The 11,227-nt window shown below is 36.5% G+C and overlaps 1 non-coding gene across 1 annotated transcript; it reads right to left on the minus strand.

The window, feature by feature from the left end:
• Nucleotides 1–10,781: 10,781 nt before the first annotated feature.
• On the minus strand, nucleotides 10,782–10,885 carry LOC148562248 (small nucleolar RNA R71). The gene has a single exon (XR_015888240.1). It is a non-coding gene; the product is annotated as a small nucleolar RNA R71 (small nucleolar RNA).
• Between the last annotated feature and the right edge of the window lie 342 nt (nucleotides 10,886–11,227).

Consider the following 11,227-nt stretch of genomic DNA (forward strand, 5'->3'; position numbering starts at 1 on the left):
TTTGAGTGCGAAGAGGTCAGGCTGGACAACTTAGCAATTTCTCCAACTTCTTGTATTCCTTCCACTTTTGCATGCTTCCTTTCCATCCTCTAAGTCATTCCTGCCCTGTAATCTCTGAAATTACTTAACACACATATCAAGGCATCTAATGATGATAAGAGAGGATTAATATTAGCAATATAAAGGTCAAAGAAGCATGTTTTCAATCAAAGCACATAATTAGGAAGGCAAATGTAAAACCATGCAAATAGTATGAATAAGTGGGTAAAGAGTAGATAAAAATCACTCAATTAAGTACAAGATAAACTATAAAATAGTGGTTTATCATGACCCAGTGCACTTGCTGGTTAGTTATGCGGAGTTGTGACGAAGAGTTGAGATTACAATTGTGCGTACCATGATAATGGCGCCATTGATGATCACAATTTTGTGCACCAAGTTTTTGGCGCCGTTGCCGGGGATTGTTCGAGTTTGGACAACTGACGGTTAATTTTGTTGCTTAGATTAGGTAATTTTATTTTATGTTTAAGCTTTTTACTTTTTATTTTCGAAATTTTTTTTTTCAAAAATACAAAAAAAAAATTTCTATTCTGTTCTTCAGAGTTTTTAAGAATGAATTCTAGAGTTTCATGATGATTTGTTGAAATCTGGCTGGCTGAGAAGCCATGTCTAATCTTTTGGACCGAGGTTTCAACTTATCATCACAAGGGCTTGTTGATTTCTATCAATCTTGCTGTTGAACGTAATGATTTGCTAAAGCTTGGCTGGCCATTGGCCATGTCTAGTGTTTTGGACCGAAGCTTTTACTGAAAGCTTGGCTGGCTAGTAAGCCATGTCTAATTCCTAGACCGGAGTTTTAGACTAACATTGCATGATTCCTGGAATTCTTATTAAAAGTTTTGAATCCCTTTATTTTCTTTTCCATATAATTTTCGAAAAATCACAAAAAATTTACAAAATCTTAAAATAAAAAATATTTTATGTTTCTTGTTTGAGTTTAGTGTCTAATTTTAAGTTTGGTGTCAATTGCATGTCTTTATTCTTCTTGCATTTTTCGAATATATGCATTATGTTCTTCATTGATCTTCAAGTTGTTCTTGATGATTTCATTGCTCTGATCTTTAATTTCTCTTATTTTGTGTCTTTTGTTGTTTCTTGCATGCATTTTCAAATTGTTATAGTCTTTAGTATACAAACTTCTAAGTTTGGTGTCTTGCATGCATTGTTTATTTGATCTTAGTGCAGTCTTTATTATTTCTCATCATTAAAAATTCAAAAATGTTCAAAATTATGTCTTTTCAAGCCAATAACACAGAGAATTGAAGATTCAGAACATGCAGCAGAGGAATTACACAGAAAAAGCTGGGCGTTTAAAATGCCCAGTGAAGAAGGAAAACTGGCGTTTAAACGCCAGCCAGGGTAGCATTTTGGGCGTTAAACGCCAGAATGGATGCCATTCTGGGCATTTAACGCCAGGAGGTCACTAGAGGGAAGATTTTGTTTTTAATTCAAATCTTTTCCAAATTTTCATAATTTTTCAAAATCAAATCTTTTTCAAATCATATCTTTTCAATCATATCTTTTCAAAATCAATTTCTTTTCAATTTTTTTTATTTATTACTATTTTCGAAAATTCTTGTTACAATTAGTGATTTAATTCAAAATTTTTAGGTTGTTACTTGCCTATTAAGAAAGGATCAAAAGTTTTAATTCTAGAATCATATCTCTCAATTTCTTGTTGGTCAAGTAATCAACTTTAATTTTAAAAGCTTTCCTCTTTTAAACTTGATTCTCAATCATATCTTCTCAATCATGTCTTTTCAATCACATCTTTTTCAAAATTAATTTTCAATCATATCTTTATGATTTCTAATTTCAAAATCTTTTCCAAAAATCACTTAATTTCTTTCCCAATCTTAGTTTTCGAAAATCACTTACCAAATTTTCAAAATTTCTTTTAATTATTTCAAAATCGTTTTACTTTAATTTCGAAAATTCTTCCCCTCTTCTCAAATCCTTCTATTTAAAGGACTAACACTTCTCTATTATCAGCAATTCGAACTCTATCCCTCTTGATAAGTTCGAATTCTCTCTTCTCTACCTCATCCTTCTATTTTTATTTTCCTCTGACACCTCAAGGAATCTCTATACTTTGACATAGAGGATTCCATACTTTCTTCTTCTCTCTTTTTATATGAGCAGGAGCAAGGACAAAGGCATTCTTGTTGAAGCTGATCCTGAACCTGAAAGGACCTTGAAGAGAAAGCTAAGAGAAGCTAAAGTACAACTCTCTATAGAGGACCTAACAGAACTCTTCAAACAAGAAGAAGCCATGGTAGCCGAAAACAACAACAATGCCAACAATGCAAGGAAGGTGCTTGGTGACTTTACTGCACCTACTCCCGACTTTTATGGGAGAAGCATCTCTATCCCTGCCATTGGAGCAAAAAACTTTGAGCTTAAGCCTCAATTAGTTTCTCTGATGCAACAGAATTGCAAGTTTCATGGACTTCCATTGGAAGATCCTCATCAATTCTTGGATGAATTGTTGCAAATCTGTGACACTGTCAAGACAAATGGGGTTGATCCCGAGGTCTACAAGCTTATGCTCTTTCCCTTTGCTGTAAGAGACAGAGCTAGAACATGGTTGGATTCACAACCTAAAGAAAGCCTGAACTCTTGGGAAAAGCTAGTCAATGCCTTCTTGGCAAAGTTCTTTCCACCTCAAAAACTGAGCAAGCTTAGAGTGGAAGTCCAAACCTTCAGACAGAAGGAAGGTGAATCCCTCTATGAAGCTTGGAAAAGATACAAGCAATTGATCAGAAGGTGTCCTTCTGACATGCTTTCGGAATGGAGCATCATAGGTATCTTCTATGATGGTCTGTCTGAACTGTCTAAGATGTCATTGGACAGCTCTGCTGGAGGATCTCTTCATCAGAAGAAGACGCCTACAGAAGCTCAGGAACTCATTGAAATGGTTGCAAATAACCAATTATTGTACACCTCTGAAAGGAATCCTGTGAATAATGGGACAAGTCAGAAGAAAGGAGTTCTTGAGATTGATACTCTGAATGCCATATTGGCTTAGAACAAAATATTGACTCAGTAAGTCAATATGATTTCTCAGAGTTTGTCTGGAATGCAAGCAGCAACAGTCAGTACCAAAGAAGCTTCATCTGAAGAAGAAGCTTATGATCCTGAGAACCCAGCAATGGAAGAGGTGAATTACATGGGAGAATCCTATGGAAACACCTATAATCCTTCATGGAGAAATCATCCAAACCTCTCATGGAAGGATCAACAGAGGCCTCAACAAGGCTTTAACAACAATAATGGTGGAAGAAATAGGTTTAGCAATAGCAAACCTTTTCCATCATCTTCTCAGCAACAAACAGAAAATTCTAAGCAGAACCACTCTGAATTAGCAACTGTAGTCTCTGATTTAATTAAAACCACTCAAAGTTTCATGACTGAAACAAGGTCCTCCATTAGAAATTTAGAGGCACAAGTGGGTCAACTGAGTAAGAAAGTTACTGAACTCCCTCTTAGTACTCTTCCAAGCAATACAGAAGAGAATCCAAAAGGAGAGTGCAAGGCCATCAACATAACCCACACGGCCGAACCTGGAGAGGAGGAAGAGGCAGTGATCTCCACTGAGGAAGACCTCAATGGACGTCCACTGGCCTCCAAGGAGTTCCCTAATGAGGAACCATAGGAATCTGAGGCTCACACTGAGAGCATAGAGATTCCATTGAATTTACTTTTTCCATTCATGAGCTCTGATGAGTATTCTTCCTCTGAAGAGGATGAAGATGTTACTGAAGAACAAGTTGCTCAGTACCTTGGAGCAATCATGAAGCTAAATGCCAAGCTATTTGGTAATGAGACTTGGGGGATGAACCCCCCTTGCTCACCAAAGAACTGGATGACTTGACTAGGCAGAAATTACCTCTGAAGAGACAAGATCCTGGAAAGTTCTCAATACCTTGTACCATAGGCATCATGACCTTTGAGAAGGCTTTGTGTGACCTAGGGTCAAGTATAAACCTCATGCCTCTCTCTGTAATGGAGAAGCTAGGAATCCTTGAGGTACAAGCTGCAAAAATCTCACTAGAGATAGCAGACAATTCAAGAAAACAGGCTTATGGACTTGTAGAGGATGTCTTGGTAAAGGTTGAAGGCCACTACATCCCTGCTCATTTCATAATCCTAGACACTGGGAAGTGTATGGATGAATCCATCATCCTTGGCAGACCCTTCTTAGCCACAGCAAAAGCTATGATTGATGTTGACAGAGGAAAATTGGTCCTTCAAGTGAATGAGGACTCCCTTGTGTTTAAAGCTCAAGGATCTCCCTCTGTAACCATGGAGAGGAAGCATGAAAAGCTTCTCTCAATGTAGAGTCAAACAGAATCCCCACATTCAAACTCTAAGTTTGGTGTTGGGAGCCCACAACCAAACTCTAAGTTTGGTGTTGAGAGGCCATCATCATGCTTTGAGTATTTGTGAGGCTCCATGAGAGCCCACTGTTAAGCTACTGACATTAAAGAAGCGCTTGTTGGGAGACAACCCAATTTTACTTATCTGTGTTGAATTTCTATTTTCCATTGTTATTTTATGTTTTCTGTAGGTTGATGATCATGTGAAGTCACAAAAACAATTGAAAACAAACTAAAAAACAGAATGAAAAACAGCACACCCTGGAGGAGAAGCCTACTGGCGTTTAACGCCAGGATTGGCAGCAGAGGGCATTTTGCACGCCTAATTGGTGCAGGGATGAGTAATCCTTGACACCTCAAGATCTGTGGACTTGATGAGCGGATAATTTATACGCTTTTTGGCATTGTTTTTAGTATATTTTTAGTATGATTTAATTAGTTTTCATTATATTTTTATTAGTTTTTAATTAAAAATCACATTTCTAGACTTTACTATGAGTTTGTGTGTTTTTCTGTGATTTCAGGTATTTTCTGGCTGAAATTGAGGGACCTGAGCAAAAATCAGATTCAGAGGTTGAAGATGGACTGCAGATGCTGATGGATTCTGACCTCCCTGTACTCAAAGTAGATTTTCTGGAGCTACAGAACTCCAACTAGAGCGCTTCCAATTGCGTTGGAAAGTAGACATCTGGGGCTTTCCAGAAATATATAATAGTCCATACTTTTCCCGAGTTTAGACGATGCAAACTGGCATTGAACGCCAGTTCTATGTTGCAGTTTGGCGTTCAACGCCAGAAACAAGTTGCAAAGTGGAGTTCAACGCCAGAAACACGTTACAAACTGGCGTTCAACTCCAAGAATGACCTCTCCACGTGTAAACTTCAAGCTCAGCCCAAGCACACACCAAGTGGGCCCCGGAAGTGGATTTCTGCATCAATTACTTACTTCTGTAAACCCTAGTAGCTAGTCTAGTATAAATAGGACTTTTTACTATTGTATTTACATCTTTGGATAATCTTGGATTAGTTTTATGCTATCTTAGACCTTTAGGGGGGGCTGGCCATTCGGCCATGCCTGAACCTTCATCACTTATGTATTTTCAACGGTAGAGTTTATACACACTATAGATTAAGGTGTGGAGCTCTGCTGTTCCTCATGAATTAATACAAAGTACTACTGTTTTTCTATTCAATTCAACTTATTCCGCTTCTAAGATATTCATTCGCATTTCAACATGAATGTGATGATCGTGACACTCATCATCATTCCCTATGAACGTGTGCCTGACAACCACTTTCGTTCTACCTTCGATTGAATGAGTATCTCTTGGATTTCTTAATCAGAATCTTTGTGGTATAAGTTAGAACCCATGGATGACCATTCTTGAGATTCGGAAAGTCTAAACCTTGTCTGGGGTATTCCGAGTAGGATCCGGGAAGGGATGGCTGTGACGAGCTTCAAACTCGCGAGTGCTGGGCGTAGTGACAGACGCAAAAGGATGGTGAATCCTATTCCAGTATGATCGAGAACCTCCAGATGATTAGCCATGCAGTGACAGCGCATCAGACCATTTTCACAGAGAGGATGGGAAGTAGCCATTGACAACGGTGATGCCCTACACAAGGCTTGCCATGGAAAGGAGTAGGATTGATTGGATGAAGACAGCAGGAAAGTAGAGGTTCATGAGGAACGAAAGCATCTCTATACGCTTATCTGAAGTTCTCACCAATGAATTACATAAGTACCTCTATCTTTATTTTACGTTTTATTTATCTTTTAATCATTAAAACTCTCTAATCAGTTGAATCCATGATGTTGCATAAACTAGTTATGCTACGATTTAGGAAATTGCACGATCGGCAAAATTCCTTCCGGCAAGTGCACCGGTTATCGTCAAGTAAAAACTCACAATAGAGTGAGGTCGAATCCCACAAGGATTGGTTGAGTGAGCAATTCGGATTAGAAGTGTGTTCTAGTTGAGCGGAATCAAAATTGAGATGAGAATTGCGGAATGTAAAATTGGCGGGAAAAGTAAATGACAAGAAATTGAAATGGCGGAATCTTAAATTGCATGAATTAAAGAGCAGAAACTAAATTGCTGAAATTAAAAGGGAATGGGGGTGATTGCATGAATTGAGTTGCAGAATGTAAAGAGAAGATGGAAATCAGAAATGGGGAATTCATTGGGTGTTAGGAGATATTGAGATCTCCGAATCAAAACATGTATATCTCTTCCTCAACCAATGCATTCATTAAATTTTGCTTGGCAATCTTATATGATTGGATCCCAATCCCTTGGCTCACCAATTCTCTCTAAAAACAAACAAATTCCCAATCCCTTGGTTTAAATGTTCATAAGAAGAGATGATGCTCGATCACTGATTATACCACACAGTTTCATGAACCACAATTTGGTAGGATTACATGTCACAATATCCATCCAAACCCCAATCCAATTCACTGTGAGAAAGCTTCTCTAGCATGAATCCTCCATTCCTTTCCCAAGGTTCCGAAGGATTCCAATTATGGGTAGTTTCTTTCCCAAGACAACTACCCAATGGAATTAGATCGAGAAGCTTTCTAACAAAATTCAAGAGAAAAGATTGAAGAAGAAGATAAACTATTATTGATTCATTGAATTACAATAGAGCTCCCTAACCCAATGAAAGGGGGTTTAGTGAGTCATAGCTCTGAATTCAATTACAAAGAAACGAAAACTAGCTAAATGCAAAAGTAAAAGTTCCAAAAGTTACTTTCTAACTTAAATTCTATCCTATTTATACACTTTCTATATTGAGCTTCTGTTGTGTTTCTTGGGCTTTGAGGCCTCTCCCTGCTTTCCTTTTGCTTTGGGTTTATGATCCATAATCTTGATGAGGCTGCTGATCCAAATTCTGTAAGATTCATTGAGCCAACTTAGTGATAATCAAATAATGGCACATGACTCAATAAATTGAAATTTCAGACTCATCAATCCTTCAGGCCCAATCCCATAAACCATGATATTCAATTGGGTTTCATACCAGAATAAGTTTAAGTTAATGTTTGTGCTCAAATACTAACTTAAACCACAATATTTTTGGTCCAGAAACCTTTTCCAAGAGTGGCGTTTAAGTTGCAGTTTAAGCTTAAACTGCACTTTAAACGCCAGACACTTCCAGTGAGGCCTTTTGTAGAAGCACGTTTAAGCTTCAGTTTAAGGTTAAACTGAAGCTTAAACGTGGAAATGGAAGAAGGCAGCCCTGGAGAGTCATGTAGTCGAACACGTTTAAGCTTCAGTTTAAGGTTAAACTGAAGCTTAAACGTGGATATAGGAAGGGCAGCCCTGGAGGTCGAACACGTTTAACCTCCAGTTTAAGGTTAAACTGGAGGTTAAACGTGGAAATGGAAGGAGGCATCCTGGAGGTCGAACACGTTTAACCTCCAGTTTAAGGTTAAACTGGAGGTTAAACGTGGAAGCTTAGAAGGGTAGCCCTGGAGGTGTCGAACACGTTTAAGCTCCAGTTTGAGGTCAAACTGGAGCTTAAACGTGGAAATGGAGAGAGCAACCCTGGAGGAGAGTTCTTGGTCGAACACGTTTAAGCTCCAGTTTGAGGTCAAACTGGAGCTTAAACGTGGAAATGGCTCCCTGGTGCTTTTCCCATTCTGGCGTTTAACCTCCAGTTTAAGGTTAAACTGGAGGTTAAACTTCAATTCCAGCATTTCTTAGCCTTCATGATTCTGGCGTTTAAGCTCCAGTTTAGGCTTAAACTGGAACTTAAACTCCACATGTGATATTCAAGCTTCCTTTATTGATTTTGTTGCTTCCTTGCTTAGCCTCTTCTTCCCTGAAATCATCCAAACAAATGCATCAAAGTCTTGCAAAATTTCATGAGAAATCTTCCATTCATAGCATTCAAGTAATATAACTAAAACTCATGGAATTTGCATCAAAATCATATTGTTTGGATGGTTCATTGCTTTGTTATTCTTTTAACCATTCTTGGTTACTTTAAGCTCAAGAAAATGCATAAAACCACTAAAACTAACAGAAAAATACTAGTGAAACTAGCCTAAGATGCCTTGGCATCAATCCACCTGACTGAGATTTACAAGGTGACCATAGCTTGCTTCATACCGACAATCTCCGTGGGATCGAGCCTTACTCACGTAAGGTTTATTACTTGGACGACCCACTGCACTTGCTGGTTAGTTGTACGAAGTTGTGAAACAAAATTAAGAATATGAACGTGCGTATGAAGTTTTTAGCGCCGTTATCAAGGAAGTAAAGATCACGATTTCGCACACCAAGTTTTTGGCGCCGTTGCCGGGGATTGTTCGAGTTTGGACAACTGACGGTTCATCTTGTTGCTCAGATTAGGTAATTTTCTTCTTGTTTCAACTTTTATTTGGTTTTCAAAAACTTTTTCAAAAATTTTTCTGTTTTCGTTTTTCTTAAAATAAATTTTTGAAAAAAAATATATATATTTTCTTCTTTTTCGTTTTTCCCAATTAATTCTCGAAAAATACAAAAAAATTTACAAAATGATAAAATCAAAAATATTTTTTGTGTTTCTTGTTTGAGTCTAGTGTCAATTTGTATGTTTGGTTTCAATTGCATCTTTTTTAATTTTTCTAAAAATTTTCGAAAATTCATGCATTCATAGTGTTCTTCATGATCTTCAAGTTGTTCTTGGCCAGTCTTCTTGTTTGATCTTCATGTTTTCTTTTTTTATGTCTTTTGTTGTTTTTCATATGCGTTCTTGAATTCTTAGTGTCTAAAAATTAAAAATCTTTAAGTTTGGTGTCTTGCATGTTTTTTTTCTTAAAAATTTTCAAAAATAAGTTCTAGGTGATCATCTTGACATTCATAGTGTTCTTGCATGCATCACATGTTTTGATCCAAAATTTTCATGCATTGAGTCAATTTTGTGTTTTTCTCTCTCATCATTAAAAATTCAAAAATCAAAAAAATATCTTTCCCTTTTTCACTCATAAATTTTCGAAAATTTGAGTTGACTTTTTTAAAACTTTTTAAAATTTAGTTGTTTCTTATGAGTCAAATCAAATTTTCAATTTGAAAATCCTATCTTTTTCAAAATCTTTTTTAAAAATCAAATCTTTTTCATTTTTTCTTATTTATTTTCAAAAATTATAAAAATATTTTTCAAAAATCTTTTTCTTAATTCTATCTCATAATTTTCGAAGATATTATCAACAATTAATGTGATTGATTCAAAAATATTAAGTTGTTACTTGCCTATTAAGAAAGGTTCAACCTTTAAATTTTAAAATCTTATCTTTTAGTTTATTGTTAGTCAAGTAATCAACTTTAATTTTCAAAATTAAATCTTTTTAAATTTCTTTTTCAAATCTTTTTCAAAATAAGTTTCAATCAATCATATCTTTTTGTTTCAATCATATCCCTTTTTTATTTCAATCATATCTTTTTCAAAACTACCTAACTAATTCAATTTCTCTTAAATTTTCGAAAATACCTCCCTCTTTTTCAAAAATTCTTTTTAATTAATTAATTGTTTTAAATTTTAATTTTAATTTTATTCTTCCTTTAATTTTCGAAAATCATTAACTCCTTTTTAAAATTTATTTTCGAAAACTTCTCTCTCTCATCTTATTCTATTTATTTATTCATCTACTAACACTTATCTTCCATCCAAAAAATTCGAACACCACCTCCCTCTCTGTGTTCGAGTTTTTCCTCTTCTCTCCTTTACATTACATTCTTTTCTTCTTCTACTCACACAAAGGAATCTCTATACTATGACATAGAGGATTCCATATTTTCTTTGTTATTCCCTTCTTTGTCATATGAGCAGGAGCAAGGACAAAAATATTCTTGTTGAAGCAGATCCTGAACCTGAAAGGACTCTGAAAAGGAAACTAAGAGAAGTTAAAATACAACAATCCAGAGACAACCTTACAGGAATTTTCGAACAAGAAGAGGAGATGGCAGCCAAAAATAATAATAATGCAAGGAGGATGCTTGGTGACTTTACTGCACCTAATTCCAATTTACATGGAAGAAGCATCACCATTCCTGCCATTGGAGCAAACAATTTTGAGCTGAAACCTCAATTAGTTTCTCTGATGCAACAGAACTGCAAGTTTCATGGACTTCCATCTGAAGATCCTTTTCAGTTCTTAACTGAGTTCTTACAAATCTGTGATACTGTTAAGACCAATGGGGTTGACCCCGAGGTCTACAGGCTTATGCTTTTCCCGTTTGCTGTAAGAGACAGAACTAGAGTGTGGTTGGACTCTCAACCCAAAGATAGCCTGAACTCTTGGGATAAGCTGGTCATGACTTTCTTAGCCAAGTTCTTTCCTCCTCAAAAGCTGAGCAAGCTTAGAGTGGATGTTCAAACCTTCAGACAGAAAGAAGGTGAATCCCTCTATGAAGCTTGGGAGAGATATAAGCAACTGACCAAAAAGTGTCATTCTGACATGCTTTCAGAATGGACCATCCTGGATATATTCTATGATGGTCTGTCTGAATTAGCTAAGATGTCATTGGATACTTCTGCAGGTGGATCCATTCACCTAAAGAAAACGCCTGCAGAAACTCAAGAACTCATTGACATGGTTGCTAATAACCAGTTCATGTACACTTCTGAGAGGAATCCTGTGAGTAATGGGACGCCTCAAAAGAAGGGAGTTCTTGAAATTGATATTTTGAATGCCATATTGGCTCAGAATAAAATATTAACTCAGCAAGTCAATATGATTTCTCAGAGTCTGAATGGAATGCAAGCTGCATCCAACAGTACTCAAGAGGCATCTTCTGAAGA

Source organism: Arachis ipaensis, chromosome B6 (genome assembly GCF_059453495.1).
Source record: "Arachis ipaensis isolate K30076 ecotype BB chromosome B6, ASM5945349v1, whole genome shotgun sequence".
Taxonomy (NCBI): domain Eukaryota; kingdom Viridiplantae; phylum Streptophyta; class Magnoliopsida; order Fabales; family Fabaceae; genus Arachis; species Arachis ipaensis.